This window comes from Schistocerca nitens, chromosome 8 (genome assembly GCF_023898315.1).
Source record: "Schistocerca nitens isolate TAMUIC-IGC-003100 chromosome 8, iqSchNite1.1, whole genome shotgun sequence".
Lineage (NCBI taxonomy): Eukaryota > Metazoa > Arthropoda > Insecta > Orthoptera > Acrididae > Schistocerca > Schistocerca nitens.
In genome coordinates, this window is record NC_064621.1 from 8626056 (window position 1) to 8644365 (window position 18310).

Sequence of the window (18310 nt, forward strand, 5' to 3'; positions counted from 1 at the left end):
CGCGACGCGATTTGTGTGTTCCATCGTCATTAACAGGCTCTGAACGTTACAATTAACTGTCAGTTTTGCGTCGGATTCGAAAATCTAGACTCACAGGAGAACGACCATAAGGTGCCCGAGGGAGCAATAGACCCTTGGAGACAGGTCGGCCGGAGGACGATGTATTGAATCTCGACGCAATTTGTGTGTTCCATCGTCATGAACAGGCTCTGAACCTTACAATTAACTGTCAGTTTTGCGTCGGATTCGAAAATCTAGACTCACAGGAGATCGACCATAAGGTGCCCGAGGCAGCAATAGACCCTTGGAGACAGGTCGGCCGGAGGACGATGTATTGAATCGCGACGCGATTTGTGTGTTCCATCGTCATTAACAGGCTCTGAACGTTACAATTAACTGTCACTTTTGCGTCGGATTCGAAAATCTAGACTCACAGAGGAACGACCATAAGGTGCCCGAGGCAGCAATAGACCCTTGGAGACAGGTCGGCCGGCGGACGATGTATTGAATCGCGACGGGATTTTTGTGTTCCATCGTCATTAACAGGCTCTGAACGTTACAATTAACTGTCAGTTTGGCGTCGGATTCGAAAATCTAGACTCACAGGACATCGACCATAAGGTGCCCGAGGCAGCAATAGACCCTTGGAGACAGGTCGGCCGGAGGACGATGTATTGAATCGCGACGGGATTTGTGTGTTCCATCGTCATTAACAGGCTCTGAACGTTACAATTAACTGTCAGTTTTGCGTCGGATTCGAAAATCTAGACTCACAGGAGATCGACCATAAGGTGCCCGAGGCAGCAATAGACCCTTGGAGACAGGTCGGCCGGAAGACGATGTATTGAATCGCGACGCAATTTGTGTGTTCCATTGTCATTAAGGGGCTCTGAACCTTACAATTAACTGTCAGTTTTGCGTCGGATTCGAAAATCTAGACTCACAGAGGAACGACCATAAGGTGCCCGAGGCAGCACTAGACCCTTGGAGACAAGTCGGCTGGAGGACGATGTATTGAATCGCGACGCGATTTGTGTGTTCCATCGGCATTAACAGGCTCTGAACGTTACAATCAACTGTCAGTTTTGCGTCGGATTCGAAAATCTAGACTCACAGGAGAACGACCATAAGGTGCCCGAGGCAGCAATAGACCCTTGGAGACAGGTCGGCCGGAGGACGATGTATTGAATCGCGACGCAATTTGTGTGTTCCATCGTCATTAACAGGCTAAGAACGTTACAATTAACTGTCAGTTTTGCGTCGGATTCGAAAATCTAGACTCACAGGAGAACGACCATAAGGTGCCCGAGGGAGCAATAGACCCTTGGAGACAGGTCGGCCGGAGGACGATGTATTGAATCTCGACGCAATTTGTGTGTTCCATCGTCATGAACAGGCTCTGAACCTTACAATTAACTGTCAGTTTTGCGTCGGATTCGAAAATCTAGACTCACAAGAGATCGACCATAAGGTGCCCGAGGCAGCAATAGACCCTTGGAGACAGGTCGGCCGGAGGACGATGTATTGAATCGCGACGCGATTTGTGTGTTCCATCGTCATTAACAGGCTCTGAACGTTACAATTAACTGTCACTTTTGCGTCGGATTCGAAAATCTAGACTCACAGGAGATCGACCATAAGGTGCCCGAGGCAGCAATAGACCCTTGGAGACAGGTCGGCCGGCGGACGATGTATTGAATCGCGACGGGATTTTTGTGTTCCATCGTCATTAACAGGCTCTGAACGTTACAATTAACTGTCAGTTTGGCGTCGGATTCGAAAATCTAGACTCACAGGACATCGACCATAAGGTGCCCGAGGCAGCAATAGACCCTTGGAGACAGGTCGGCCGGAGGACGATGTATTGAATCGCGACGGGATTTGTGTGTTCCATCGTCATTAACAGGCTCTGAACGTTACAATTAACTGTCAGTTTTGCGTCGGATTCGAAAATCTAGACTCACAGGAGATCGACCATAAGGTGCCCGAGGCAGCAATAGACACTTGGAGGCAGGTCGGCCGGAGGACGATGTATTGAATCGCGACGCGATTTGTGTGTTCCATCGGCATTAACAGGCTCTGAACGTTACAATCAACTGTCAGTTTTGCGTCGGATTCGAAAATCTAGACTCACAGGAGATCGACCATAAGGTGCCCGAGGCAGCAATAGACACTTGGAGGCAGGTCGGCCGGAGGACAATGTATTGAATCGCGACGCGATTTGTGTGTGACCATCGTCATTAACAGGCTCTGAACGTTACAATTAACTGTCAGTTTTGCGTCGGATTCGAAAATCTAGACTCACAGGAGATCGACCATAAGGTGCCCGAGGCAGCAATAGACCCTTGGAGACAGGTCGGCCGGAAGACGATGTATTGAATCGCGACGCAATTTGTGTGTTCCATTGTCATTAAGGGGCTCTGAACCTTACAATTAACTGTCAGTTTTGCGTCGGATTCGAAAATCTAGACTCACAGAGGAACGACCATAAGGTGCCCGAGGCAGCACTAGACCCTTGGAGACAAGTCGGCTGGAGGACGATGTATTGAATCGCGACGCGATTTGTGTGTTCCATCGGCATTAACAGGCTCTGAACGTTACAATCAACTGTCAGTTTTGCGTCGGATTCGAAAATCTAGACTCACAGGAGATCGACCATAAGGTGCCCGAGGCAGCAATAGACCCTTGGAGACAGGTCGGCCGGAGGACGATGTATTGAATCGCGACGCGATTTGTGTGTTCCATCGTCATTAACAGGCTCTGAACGTTACAATTAACTGTCAGTTTTGCGTCGGATTCGAAAATCTAGACTCACAGGAGATCGACCATAAGGTGCCCGAGGCAGCAATAGACCCTTGGAGACAGGTCGGCCGGCGGACGATGTATTGAATCGCGACGGGATTTTTGTGTTCCATCGTCATTAACAGGCTCTGAACGTTACAATTAACTGTCAGTTTTGCGTCGGATTCGAAAATCTAGACTCACAGGAGATCGACCATAAGGTGCCCGAGGCAGCAATAGACACTTGGAGGCAGGTCGGCCGGAGGACGATGTATTGAATCGCGACGCGATTTGTGTGTGACCATCGTCATTAACAGGCTCTGAACGTTACAATTAACCGTCAGTTTTGCGTCGGATTCGAAAATCTAGACTCACAGGAGATCGACCATAAGGTGCCCGAGGCAGCAATAGACCCTTGGAGACAGGTCGGCCGGAAGACGATGTATTGAATCGCGATGCAATTTGTGTGTTCCATTGTCATTAAGGGGCTCTGAACCTTACAATTAACTGTCAGTTTTGCGTCGGATTCGAAAATCTAGACTCACAGAGGAACGACCATAAGGTGCCCGAGGCAGCACTAGACCCTTGGAGCCAAGTCGGCTGGAACACGATGTATTGAATCGCGACGCGATTTGTGTGTTCCATCGTCATTAACAGGCTCTGAACGTTACAATTAACTGTCAGTTTTGCGTCGGATTCGAAAATCTAGACTCACAGGAGATCGACCATAAGGTGCCCGAGGCAGCAATAGACCCTTGGAGACAGGTCGGCCGGAGGACGATGTATTGAATCGCGACGCGATTTGTGTGTTCCATCGTCATTAACAGGCTCTGAACGTTACAATTAACTGTCAGTTTTGCGTCGGATTCGAAAATCTAGACTCACAGGAAACCGACCATAAGGTGCTCGTGGCAGCAATAGACCCTTGGAGACAGGTCGGCCGGAGGACGATGTATTGAATCGCGACGCAATTAGTGTGTTCCATCGTCATTAACAGGCTCTGAACGTTACAATTAACTGTCAGTTTTGCGTCGGATTCGAAAATCTAGACTCACAGGAGATCGACCATAAGGTGCCCGAGGCAGCAATAGACCCTTGGAGACAGGTCGGCCGGAGGACGATGTATTGAATCGCGACGCGATTTGTGTGTTCCATCGTCATTAACAGGCTCTGAACGTTACAATTAACTGCCAGTTTTGCGTCGGATTCGAAACTCTAGACTCACAGGAGATCGACCATAAGGTGCCCGAGGCAGCAATAGACCCTTGGAGACAGGTCGGCCGGAGGACGATGTGTTGAATCGCGACGCGATTTGTGTGTTCCATCGTCATTAACAGGCTCTGAACGTTACAATTAACTGTCAGTTTTGCGTCGGATTCGAAAATCTAGACTCACAGGAGATCGACCATAAGGTGCCCGAGGCAGCAATAGACACTTGGAGGCAGGTCGGCCGGAGGACGATGTATTGAATCGCGACGCGATTTGTGTGTTCCATCGTCATTAACAGGCTCTGAACGTTACAATTAACTGTCAGTTTTGCGTCGGATTCGAAAATCTAGACTCACAAGAGATCGACCATAAGGTGCCCGAGGCAGCAATAGACCCTTGGAGACAGGTCGGCCGGAGGACGATGTATTGAATCGCGACGCGATTTGTGTGTTCCATCGTCATTAACAGGCTCTGAACGTTACAATTAACTGTCACTTTTGCGTCGGATTCGAAAATCTAGACTCACAGGAGATCGACCATAAGGTGCCCGAGGCAGCAATAGACCCTTGGAGACAGGTCGGCCGGCGGACGATGTATTGAATCGCGACGGGATTTTTGTGTTCCATCGTCATTAACAGGCTCTGAACGTTACAATTAACTGTCAGTTTGGCGTCGGATTCGAAAATCTAGACTCACAGGACATCGACCATAAGGTGCCCGAGGCAGCAATAGACCCTTGGAGACAGGTCGGCCGGAGGACGATGTATTGAATCGCGACGGGATTTGTGTGTTCCATCGTCATTAACAGGCTCTGAACGTTACAATTAACTGTCAGTTTTGCGTCGGATTCGAAAATCTAGACTCACAGGAGATCGACCATAAGGTGCCCGAGGCAGCAATAGACACTTGGAGGCAGGTCGGCCGGAGGACGATGTATTGAATCGCGACGCGATTTGTGTGTTCCATCGTCATTAACAGGCACTGAACGTTACAATTAACTGTCAGTTTTGCGTCGGATTCGAAAATCTAGACTCACAGGAGATCGACCATAAGGTGCCCGAGGCAGCAATAGACACTTGGAGGCAGGTCGGCCGGAGGACAATGTATTGAATCGCGACGCGATTTGTGTGTGACCATCGTCATTAACAGGCTCTGAACGTTACAATTAACTGTCAGTTTTGCGTCGGATTCGAAAATCTAGACTCACAGGAGATCGACCATAAGGTGCTCGTGGCAGCAATAGACCCTTGGAGACAGGTCGGCCGGAGGACGATGTATTGAATCGCGACGCAATTAGTGTGTTCCATCGTCATTAACAGGCTCTGAACGTTACAATTAACTGTCAGTTTTGCGTCGGATTCGAAAATCTAGACTCACAGGAGATCGACCATAAGGTGCCCGAGGCAGCAATAGACCCTTGGAGACAGGTCGGCCGGAGGACGATGTATTGAATCGCGACGCGATTTGTGTGTTCCGTCGTCATTAACAGGCTCTGAACGTTACAATTAACTGCCAGTTTTGCGTCGGATTCGAAACTCTAGACTCACAGGAGATCGACCATAAGGTGCCCGAGGCAGCAATAGACCCTTGGAGACAGGTCGGCCGGAGGACGATGTGTTGAATCGCGACGCGATTTGTGTGTTCCATCGTCATTAACAGGCTCTGAACGTTACAATTAACTGTCAGTTTTGCGTCGGATTCGAAAATCTAGACTCACAGGAGATCGACCATAAGGTGCCCGAGGCAGCAATAGACACTTGGAGGCAGGTCGGCCGGAGGACGATGTATTGAATCGCGACGCGATTTGTGTGTTCCATCGTCATTAACAGGCTCTGAACGTTACAATTAACTGTCAGTTTTGCGTCGCATTCGAAAATCTAGACTCACAGGAGAACGACCATAAGGTGCCCGAGGGAGCAATAGACCCTTGGAGACAGGTCGGCCGGAGGACGATGTATTGAATCTCGACGCAATTTGTGTGTTCCATCGTCATGAACAGGCTCTGAACCTTACAATTTTGCGTCGGATTCGAAAATCTAGACTCACAGGAGATCGACCATAAGGTGCCCGAGGCAGCAATAGACCCTTGGAGACAGGTCGGCCGGAGGACGATGTATTGAATCGCGACGCGATTTGTGTGTTCCATCGTCATTAACAGGCTCTGAACGTTACAATTAACTGTCACTTTTGCGTCGGATTCGAAAATCTAGACTCACAGAGGAACGACCATAAGGTGCCCGAGGCAGCAATAGACCCTTGGAGACAGGTCGGCCGGCGGACGATGTATTGAATCGCGACGGGATTTTTGTGTTCCATCGTCATTAACAGGCTCTGAACGTTACAATTAACTGTCAGTTTGGCGTCGGATTCGAAAATCTAGACTCACAGGACATCGACCATAAGGTGCCCGAGGCAGCAATAGACCCTTGGAGACAGGTCGGCCGGAGGACGATGTATTGAATCGCGACGGGATTTGTGTGTTCCATCGTCATTAACAGGCTCTGAACGTTACAATTAACTGTCAGTTTTGCGTCGGATTCGAAAATCTAGACTCACAGGAGATCGACCATAAGGTGCCCGAGGCAGCAATAGACCCTTGGAGACAGGTCGGCCGGAGGACGATGTATTGAATCGCGACGCGATTTGTGTGTTCCATCGTCATTAACAGGCTCTGAACGTTACAATTAACTGTCACTTTTGCGTCGGATTCGAAAATCTAGACTCACAGAGGAACGACCATAAGGTGCCCGAGGCAGCAATAGACCCTTGGAGACAGGTCGGCCGGCGGACGATGTATTGAATCGCGACGGGATTTTTGTGTTCCATCGTCATTAACAGGCTCTGAACGTTACAATTAACTGTCAGTTTGGCGTCGGATTCGAAAATCTAGACTCACAGGACATCGACCATAAGGTGCCCGAGGCAGCAATAGACCCTTGGAGACAGGTCGGCCGGAGGACGATGTATTGAATCGCGACGGGATTTGTGTGTTCCATCGTCATTAACAGGCACTGAACGTTACAATTAACTGTCAGTTTTGCGTCGGATTCGAAAATCTAGACTCACAGGAGATCGACCATAAGGTGCCCGAGGCAGCAATAGACACTTGGAGGCAGGTCGGCCGGAGGACAATGTATTGAATCGCGACGCGATTTGTGTGTGACCATCGTCATTAACAGGCTCTGAACGTTACAATTAACTGTCAGTTTTGCGTCGGATTCGAAAATCTAGACTCACAGGAGATCGACCATAAGGTGCCCGAGGCAGCAATAGACCCTTGGAGACAGGTCGGCCGGAGGACGATGTATTGAATCGCGACGCGATTTGTGTGTTCCATCGTCATTAACAGGCTCTGAACGTTACAATTAACTGCCAGTTTTGCGTCGGATTCGAAACTCTAGACTCACAGGAGATCGACCATAAGGTGCCCGAGGCAGCAATAGACCCTTGGAGACAGGTCGGCCGGAGGACGATGTGTTGAATCGCGACGCGATTTGTGTGTTCCATCGTCATTAACAGGCTCTGAACGTTACAATTAACTGTCAGTTTTGCGTCGGATTCGAAAATCTAGACTCACAGGAGATCGACCATAAGGTGCCCGAGGCAGCAATAGACACTTGGAGGCAGGTCGGCCGGAGGACGATGTATTGAATCGCGACGCGATTTGTGTGTTCCATCGTCATTAACAGGCTCTGAACGTTACAATTAACTGTCAGTTTTGCGTCGCATTCGAAAATCTAGACTCACAGGAGAACGACCATAAGGTGCCCGAGGGAGCAATAGACCCTTGGAGACAGGTCGGCCGGAGGACGATGTATTGAATCTCGACGCAATTTGTGTGTTCCATCGTCATGAACAGGCTCTGAACCTTACAATTAACTGTCAGTTTTGCGTCGGATTCGAAAATCTAGACTCACAGGAGATCGACCATAAGGTGCCCGAGGCAGCAATAGACCCTTGGAGACAGGTCGGCCGGAGGACGATGTATTGAATCGCGACGCGATTTGTGTGTTCCATCGTCATTAACAGGCTCTGAACGTTACAATTAACTGTCACTTTTGCGTCGGATTCGAAAATCTAGACTCACAGAGGAACGACCATAAGGTGCCCGAGGCAGCAATAGACCCTTGGAGACAGGTCGGCCGGCGGACGATGTATTGAATCGCGACGGGATTTTTGTGTTCCATCGTCATTAACAGGCTCTGAACGTTACAATTAACTGTCAGTTTGGCGTCGGATTCGAAAATCTAGACTCACAGGACATCGACCATAAGGTGCCCGAGGCAGCAATAGACCCTTGGAGACAGGTCGGCCGGAGGACGATGTATTGAATCGCGACGGGATTTGTGTGTTCCATCGTCATTAACAGGCACTGAACGTTACAATTAACTGTCAGTTTTGCGTCGGATTCGAAAATCTAGACTCACAGGAGATCGACCATAAGGTGCCCGAGGCAGCAATAGACACTTGGAGGCAGGTCGGCCGGAGGACAATGTATTGAATCGCGACGCGATTTGTGTGTGACCATCGTCATTAACAGGCTCTGAACGTTACAATTAACTGTCAGTTTTGCGTCGGATTCGAAAATCTAGACTCACAGGAGATCGACCATAAGGTGCCCGAGGCAGCAATAGACCCTTGGAGACAGGTCGGCCGGAAGACGATGTATTGAATCGCGACGCAATTTGTGTGTTCCATTGTCATTAAGGGGCTCTGAACCTTACAATTAACTGTCAGTTTTGCGTCGGATTCGAAAATCTAGACTCACAGAGGAACGACCATAAGGTGCCCGAGGCAGCACTAGACCCTTGGAGACAAGTCGGCTGGAGGACGATGTATTGAATCGCGACGCGATTTGTGTGTTCCATCGGCATTAACAGGCTCTGAACGTTACAATCAACTGTCAGTTTTGCGTCGGTATCGAAAATCTAGACTCACAGGAGAACGACCATAAGGTGCCCGAGGCAGCAATAGACCCTTGGAGACAGGTCGGCCGGAGGACGATGTATTGAATCGCGACGCAATTTGTGTGTTCCATCGTCATTAACAGGCTAAGAACGTTACAATTAACTGTCAGTTTTGCGTCGGATTCGAAAATCTAGACTCACAGGAGAACGACCATAAGGTGCCCGAGGGAGCAATAGACCCTTGGAGACAGGTCGGCCGGAGGACGATGTATTGAATCTCGACGCAATTTGTGTGTTCCATCGTCATGAACAGGCTCTGAACCTTACAATTAACTGTCAGTTTTGCGTCGGATTCGAAAATCTAGACTCACAGGAGATCGACCATAAGGTGCCCGAGGCAGCAATAGACCCTTGGAGACAGGTCGGCCGGAGGACGATGTATTGAATCGCGACGCGATTTGTGTGTTCCATCGTCATTAACAGGCTCTGAACGTTACAATTAACTGTCACTTTTGCGTCGGATTCGAAAATCTAGACTCACAGAGGAACGACCATAAGGTGCCCGAGGCAGCAATAGACCCTTGGAGACAGGTCGGCCGGCGGACGATGTATTGAATCGCGACGGGATTTTTGTGTTCCATCGTCATTAACAGGCTCTGAACGTTACAATTAACTGTCAGTTTGGCGTCGGATTCGAAAATCTAGACTCACAGGACATCGACCATAAGGTGCCCGAGGCAGCAATAGACCCTTGGAGACAGGTCGGCCGGAGGACGATGTATTGAATCGCGACGGGATTTGTGTGTTCCATCGTCATTAACAGGCTCTGAACGTTACAATTAACTGTCAGTTTTGCGTCGGATTCGAAAATCTAGACTCACAGGAGATCGACCATAAGGTGCCCGAGGCAGCAATAGACACTTGGAGGCAGGTCGGCCGGAGGACGATGTATTGAATCGCGACGCGATTTGTGTGTTCCATCGGCATTAACAGGCTCTGAACGTTACAATCAACTGTCAGTTTTGCGTCGGATTCGAAAATCTAGACTCACAGGAGAACGACCATAAGGTGCCCGAGGCAGCAATAGACCCTTGGAGACAGGTCGGCCGGAGGACGATGTATTGAATCGCGACGCAATTTGTGTGTTCCATCGTCATTAACAGGCTAAGAACGTTACAATTAACTGTCAGTTTTGCGTCGGATTCGAAAATCTAGACTCACAGGAGAACGACCATAAGGTGCCCGAGGGAGCAATAGACCCTTGGAGACAGGTCGGCCGGAGGACGATGTATTGAATCTCGACGCAATTTGTGTGTTCCATCGTCATGAACAGGCTCTGAACCTTACAATTAACTGTCAGTTTTGCGTCGGATTCGAAAATCTAGACTCACAGGAGATCGACCATAAGGTGCCCGAGGCAGCAATAGACCCTTGGAGACAGGTCGGCCGGAGGACGATGTATTGAATCGCGACGCGATTTGTGTGTTCCATCGTCATTAACAGGCTCTGAACGTTACAATTAACTGTCAGTTTTGCGTCGGATTCGAAAATCTAGACTCACAGGAGATCGACCATAAGGTGCCCGAGGCAGCAATAGACCCTTGGAGACAGGTCGGCCGGCGGACGATGTATTGAATCGCGACGGGATTTTTGTGTTCCATCGTCATTAACAGGCTCTGAACGTTACAATTAACTGTCAGTTTTGCGTCGGATTCGAAAATCTAGACTCACAGGAGATCGACCATAAGGTGCCCGAGGCAGCAATAGACACTTGGAGGCAGGTCGGCCGGAGGACGATGTATTGAATCGCGACGCGATTTGTGTGTGACCATCGTCATTAACAGGCTCTGAACGTTACAATTAACCGTCAGTTTTGCGTCGGATTCGAAAATCTAGACTCACAGGAGATCGACCATAAGGTGCCCGAGGCAGCAATAGACCCTTGGAGACAGGTCGGCCGGAAGACGATGTATTGAATCGCGATGCAATTTGTGTGTTCCATTGTCATTAAGGGGCTCTGAACCTTACAATTAACTGTCAGTTTTGCGTCGGATTCGAAAATCTAGACTCACAGAGGAACGACCATAAGGTGCCCGAGGCAGCACTAGACCCTTGGAGACAAGTCGGCTGGAACACGATGTATTGAATCGCGACGCGATTTGTGTGTTCCATCGTCATTAACAGGCTCTGAACGTTACAATTAACTGTCAGTTTTGCGTCGGATTCGAAAATCTAGACTCACAGGAGATCGACCATAAGGTGCCCGAGGCAGCAATAGACCCTTTGGAGACAGGTCGGCCGGAGGACGATGTATTGAATCGCGACGCGATTTGTGTGTTCCATCGTCATTAACAGGCTCTGAACGTTACAATTAACTGTCACTTTTGCGTCGGATTCGAAAATCTAGACTCACAGGAAACCGACCATAAGGTGCTCGTGGCAGCAATAGACCCTTGGAGACAGGTCGGCCGGAGGACGATGTATTGAATCGCGACGCGATTTGTGTGTTCCATCGTCATTAACAGGCTCTGAACGTTACAATTAACTGCCAGTTTTGCGTCGGATTCGAAACTCTAGACTCACAGGAGATCGACCATAAGGTGCCCGAGGCAGCAATAGACCCTTGGAGACAGGTCGGCCGGAGGACGATGTGTTGAATCGCGACGCGATTTGTGTGTTCCATCGTCATTAACAGGCTCTGAACGTTACAATTAACTGTCAGTTTTGCGTCGGATTCGAAAATCTAGACTCACAGGAGATCGACCACAAGGTGCCCGAGGCAGCAATAGACACTTGGAGGCAGGTCGGCCGGAGGACGATGTATTGAATCGCGACGCGATTTGTGTGTTCCATCGTCATTAACAGGCTCTGAACGTTACAATTAACCGTCAGTTTTGTGTCTCATTCGAAAATCTAGACTCACAGGAGATCGACCATAAGGTGCCCGAGGCAGCAATAGACCCTTGGAGACAGGTCGGCCGGAAGACGATGTATTGAATCGCGACGCAATTTGTGTGTTCCATTGTCATTAAGGGGCTCTGAACATTACAATTAACTGTCAGTTTTGCGTCGGATTCGAAAATCTAGACTCACAGAGGAACGACCATAAGGTGCCCGAGGCAGCACTAGACCCTTGGAGACAAGTCGGCTGGAGGACGATGTATTGAATCGCGACGCAATTTGTGTGTTCCATCGTCATTAACAGGCTCTGAACGTTACAATTAACTGTCAGTTTTGCGTCGGATTCGGAAATCTAGACTCACAGGAGAACGACCATAAGGTGCCCGAGGGAGCAATAGACCCTTGGAGACAGGTCGGCCGGAGGACGATGTATTGAATCTCGACGCAATTTGTGTGTTCCATCGTCATGAACAGGCTCTGAACCTTACAATTAACTGTCAGTTTTGCGTCGGATTCGAAAATCTAGACTCACAGGAGATCGACCATAAGGTGCCCGAGGCAGCAATAGACCCTTGGAGACAGGTCGGCCGGAGGACGATGTATTGAATCGCGACGCGATTTGTGTGTTCCATCGTCATTAACAGGCTCTGAACGTTACAATTAACTGTCAGTTTTGCGTCGGATTCGAAAATCTAGACTCACAGGAGATCGACCATAAGGTGCCCGAGGCAGCAATAGACCCTTGGAGACAGGTCGGCCGGAGGACGATGTATTGAATCGCGACGCGATTTGTGTGTTCCATCGTCATTAACAGGCTCTGAACGTTACAATTAACTGTCAGTTTTGCGTCGGATTCGAAAATCTAGACTCACAGAGGAACGACCATAAGGTGCCCGAGGCAGCAATAGACCCTTGGAGACAGGTCGGCCGGCGGACGATGTATTGAATCGCGACGGGATTTTTGTGTTCCATCGTCATTAACAGGCTCTGACGTTACAATTAACTGTCAGTTTGGCGTCGGATTCGAAAATCTAGACTCACAGGACATCGACCATAAGGTGCCCGAGGCAGCAATAGACCCTTGGAGACAGGTCGGCCGGAGGACGATGTATTGAATCGCGACGGGATTTGTGTGTGACCATCGTCATTAACAGGCTCTGAACGTTACAATTAACTGTCAGTTTTGCGTCGGATTCGAAAATCTAGACTCACAGGAGATCGACCATAAGGTGCCCGAGGCAGCAATAGACCCTTGGAGACAGGTCGGCCGGAAGACGATGTATTGAATCGCGACGCAATTTGTGTGTTCCATTGTCATTAAGGGGCTCTGAACCTTACAATTAACTGTCAGTTTTGCGTCGGATTCGAAAATCTAGACTCACAGAGGAACGACCATAAGGTGCCCGAGGCAGCACTAGACCCTTGGAGACAAGTCAGCTGGAGGACGATGTATTGAATCGCGACGCGATTTGTGTGTTCCATCGGCATTAACAGGCTCTGAACGTTACAATCAACTGTCAGTTTTGCGTCGGATTCGAAAATCTAGACTCACAGGAGAACGACCATAAGGTGCCCGAGGCAGCAATAGACCCTTGGAGACAGGTCGGCCGGAGGACGATGTATTGAATCGCGACGCAATTTGTGTGTTCCATCGTCATTAACAGGCTAAGAACGTTACAATTAACTGTCAGTTTTGCGTCGGATTCGAAAATCTAGACTCACAGGAGAACGACCATAAGGTGCCCGAGGGAGCAATAGACCCTTGGAGACAGGTCGGCCGGAGGACGATGTATTGAATCTCGACGCAATTTGTGTGTTCCATCGTCATGAACAGGCTCTGAACCTTACAATTAACTGTCAGTTTTGCGTCGGATTCGAAAATCTAGACTCACAGGAGATCGACCATAAGGTGCCCGAGGCAGCAATAGACCCTTGGAGACAGGTCGGCCGGAGGACGATGTATTGAATCGCGACGCGATTTGTGTGTTCCATCGTCATTAACAGGCTCTGAACGTTACAATTAACTGTCACTTTTGCGTCGGATTCGAAAATCTAGACTCACAGAGGAACGACCATAAGGTGCCCGAGGCAGCAATAGACCCTTGGAGACAGGTCGGCCGGCGGACGATGTATTGAATCGCGACGGGATTTTTGTGTTCCATCGTCATTAACAGGCTCTGAACGTTACAATTAACTGTCAGTTTGGCGTCGGATTCGAAAATCTAGACTCACAGGACATCGACCATAAGGTGCCCGAGGCAGCAATAGACCCTTGGAGACAGGTCGGCCGGAGGACGATGTATTGAATCGCGACGGGATTTGTGTGTTCCATCGTCATTAACAGGCTCTGAACGTTACAATTAACTGTCAGTTTTGCGTCGGATTCGAAAATCTAGACTCACAGGAGATCGACCATAAGGTGCCCGAGGCAGCAATAGACACTTGGAGGCAGGTCGGCCGGAGGACAATGTATTGAATCGCGACGCGATTTGTGTGTGACCATCGTCATTAACAGGCTCTGAACGTTACAATTAACCGTCAGTTTTGCGTCGGATTCGAAAATCTAGACTCACAGAGGAACGACCATAAGGTGCCCGAGGGAGCAATAGACCCTTGGAGACAGGTCGGCCGGAGGACGATGTATTGAATCTCGACGCAATTTGTGTGTTCCATCGTCATGAACAGGCTCTGAACCTTACAATTAACTGTCAGTTTTGCGTCGGAATCGAAAATCTAGACTCACAGGAGATCGACCATAAGGTGCCCGAGGCAGCAATAGACCCTTGGAGACAGGTCGGCCGGAGGACGATGTATTGAATCGCGACGCGATTTGTGTGTTCCATCGTCATTAACAGGCTCTGAACGTTACAATTAACTGTCAGTTTTGCGTCGGATTCGAAAATCTAGACTCACAGGAGATCGACCATAAGGTGCCCGAGGCAGCAATAGACCCTTGGAGACAGGTCGGCCGGCGGACGATGTATTGAATCGCGACGGGATTTTTGTGTTCCATCGTCATTAACAGGCTCTGAACGTTACAATTAACTGTCAGTTTTGCGTCGGATTCGAAAATCTAGACTCACAGGAGATCGACCATAAGGTGCCCGAGGCAGCAATAGACACTTGGAGGCAGGTCGGCCGGAGGACGATGTAATGAATCGCGACGCGATTTGTGTGTGACCATCGTCATTAACAGTCTCTGAACGTTACAATTAACCGTCAGTTTTGCGTCGGATTCGAAAATCTAGACTCACAGGAGATCGACCATAAGGTGCCCGAGGCAGCAATAGACCCTTGGAGACAGGTCGGCCGGAAGACGATGTATTGAATCGCGATGCAATTTGTGTGTTCCATTGTCATTAAGGGGCTCTGAACCTTACAATTAACTGTCAGTTTTGCGTCGGATTCGAAAATCTAGACTCACAGAGGAACGACCATAAGGTGCCCGAGGCAGCACTAGACCCTTGGAGACAAGTCGGCTGGAGGACGATGTATTGAATCGCGACGCGATTTGTGTGTTCCATCGGCATTAACAGGTTCTGAACGTTACAATCAACTGTCAGTTTTGCGTCGGATTCGAAAATCTAGACTCACAGGAGAACGATCATAAGGTGCCCGAGGCAGCACTAGACCCTTGGAGACAGGTCGGCCGGAGGACGATGTATTGAATCGCGACGCAATTTGTGTGTTCCATCGTCATTAACAGGCTCTGAACGTTACAATTAACTGTCAGTTTTGCGTCGGATTCGAAAATCTAGACTCACAGGAGAACGACCATAAGGTGCCCGAGGGAGCAATAGACCCTTGGAGACAGGTCGGCCGGAGGACGCTGTATTGAATCGCGACGCAATTTGTGTGTTCCATCGTCATGAACAGGCTCTGAACCTTACAATTAACTGTCAGTTTTGAGTCGGATTCGAAAATCTAGACTCACATGAGATCGACCATAAGGTGCCCGAGGCAGCAATAGACCCTTGGAGACAGGTCGGCCGGAGGACGATGTATTGAATCGCGACACGATTTGTGTGTTCCATCGTCATTAACAGGCTCTGAACGTTACAATTAACTGTCAGTTTTGCGTCGGATTCGAAAATCTAGACTCACAGGAGATCGACCATAAGGTGCCCGAGGCAGCAATAGACCCTTGGAGACAGGTCGGCCGGAAGACGATGTATTGAATCGAGACGCAATTTGTGTGTTCCATTGTCATTAAGGGGCTCTGAACCTTACAATTAACTGTCAGTTTTGCGTCAGATTCGAAAATCTAGACTCACAGAGGAACGACCATAAGGTGCCCGAGGCAGCACTAGACCCTTGGAGACAAGTCGGCTGGAACACGATGTATTGAATCGCGACGCGATTTGTGTGTTCCATCGTCATTAACAGGCTCTGAACGTTACAATCAACTGTCAGTTTTGCGTCGGATTCGAAAATCTAGACTCACAGGAGAACGACCATAAGGTGCCCGAGGGAGCAATAGACCCTTGGAGACAGGTCGGCCGGAGGACGATGTATTGAATCGCGACGCAATTAGTGTGTTCCATCGTCATTAACAGGCTCTGAACGTTACAATTAACTGTCAGTTTTGCGTCGGATTCGAAAATCTAGACTCACAGGAGATCGACCATAAGGTGCCCGAGGCAGCAATAGACCCTTGGAGACAGGTCGGCCGGAGGACGATGTATTGAATCGCGACGCGATTTGTGTGTTCCATCGTCATTAACAGGCTCTGAACGTTACAATTAACTGCCAGTTTTGCGTCGGATTCGAAACTCTAGACTCACAGGAGAACGACCATAAGGTGCCCGAGGCAGCACTAGACCCTTGGAGACAAATAGGCTGGAGGACGATGTATTGAATCGCGACGCGATTTGTGTGTTCCATCGTCATTAACAGGCTCTGAACGTTACAATTAACTGCCAGTTTTGCGTCGGATTCGAAACTCTAGACTCACAGGAGATCGACCATAAGGTGCCCGAGGCAGCAATAGACCCTTGGAGACAGGTCGGCCGGAGGACGATGTGTTGAATCGCGACGCGATTTGTGTGTTCCATCGTCATTAACAGGCTCTGAACGTTACAATTAACTGTCAGTTTTGCGTCGGATTCGAAAATCTAGACTCACAGGAGATCGACCATAAGGTGCCCGAGGCAGCAATAGACACTTGGAGGCAGGTCGGCCGGAGGACGATGTATTGAATCGCGACGCGATTTGTGTGTTCCATCGTCATTAACAGGCTCTGAACGTTACAATTAACCGTCAGTTTTGTGTCGCATTCGAAAATCTAGACTCACAGGAGATCGACCATAAGGTGCCCGAGGCAGCAATAGACCCTTGGAGACAGGTCGGCCGGAAGACGATGTATTGAATCGCGACGCAATTTGTGTGTTCCATTGTCATTAAGGGGCTCTGAACATTACAATTAACTGTCAGTTTTGCGTCGGATTCGAAAATCTAGACTCACAGAGGAACGACCATAAGGTGCCCGAGGCAGCACTAGACCCTTGGAGACAAGTCGGCTGGAGGACGATGTATTGAATCGCGACGCGATTTGTGTGTTCCATCGTCATTAACAGGCTCTGAACGTCACAATCAACTGTCAGTTTTGCGTCGGATTCGAAAATCTAGACTCACAGGAGAACGTCCATAAGGTGCCCGAGGCAGCAATAGACACTTGGAGACAGGTCGGCCGGAGGACGATGTATTGAATCGCGACGCAATTTGTGTGTTCCATCGTCATTAACAGGCTCTGAACGTTACAATTAACTGTCAGTTTTGCGTCGGATTCGAAAATCTAGACTCACAGGAGAACGACCATAAGGTGCCCGAGGGAGCAATAGACCCTTGGAGACAGGTCGGCCGGAGGACGATGTATTGAATCTCGACGCAATTTGTGTGTTCCATCGTCATGAACAGGCTCTGAACCTTACAATTAACTGTCAGTTTTGCGTCGGATTCGAAAATCTAGACTCACAGGAGATCGACCATAAGGTGCCCGAGGCAGCAATAGACCCTTGGAGACAGGTCGGCCGGAGGACGATGTATTGAATCGCGACGCGATTTGTGTGTTCCATCGTCATTAACAGGCTCTGAACGTTACAATTAACTGTCAGTTTTGCGTCGGATTCGAAAATCCAGACTCACAGAGGAACGACCATAAGGTGCCCGAGGCAGCAATAGACCCTTGGAGACAGGTCGGCCGGCGGACGATGTATTGAATCGCGACGGGATTTTTGTGTTCCATCGTCATTAACAGGCTCTGAACGTTACAATTAACTGTCAGTTTGGCGTCGGATTCGAAAATCTAGACTCACAGGACATCGACCATAAGGTGCCCGAGGCAGCAATAGACCCTTGGAGACAGGTCGGCCGGAGGACGATGTATTGAATCGCGACGGGATTTGTGTGTTCCATCGTCATTAACAGGCTCTGAACGTTACAATTAACTGTCAGTTTTGCGTCGGATTCGAAAATCTAGACTCACAGGAGATCGACCATAAGGTGCCCGAGGC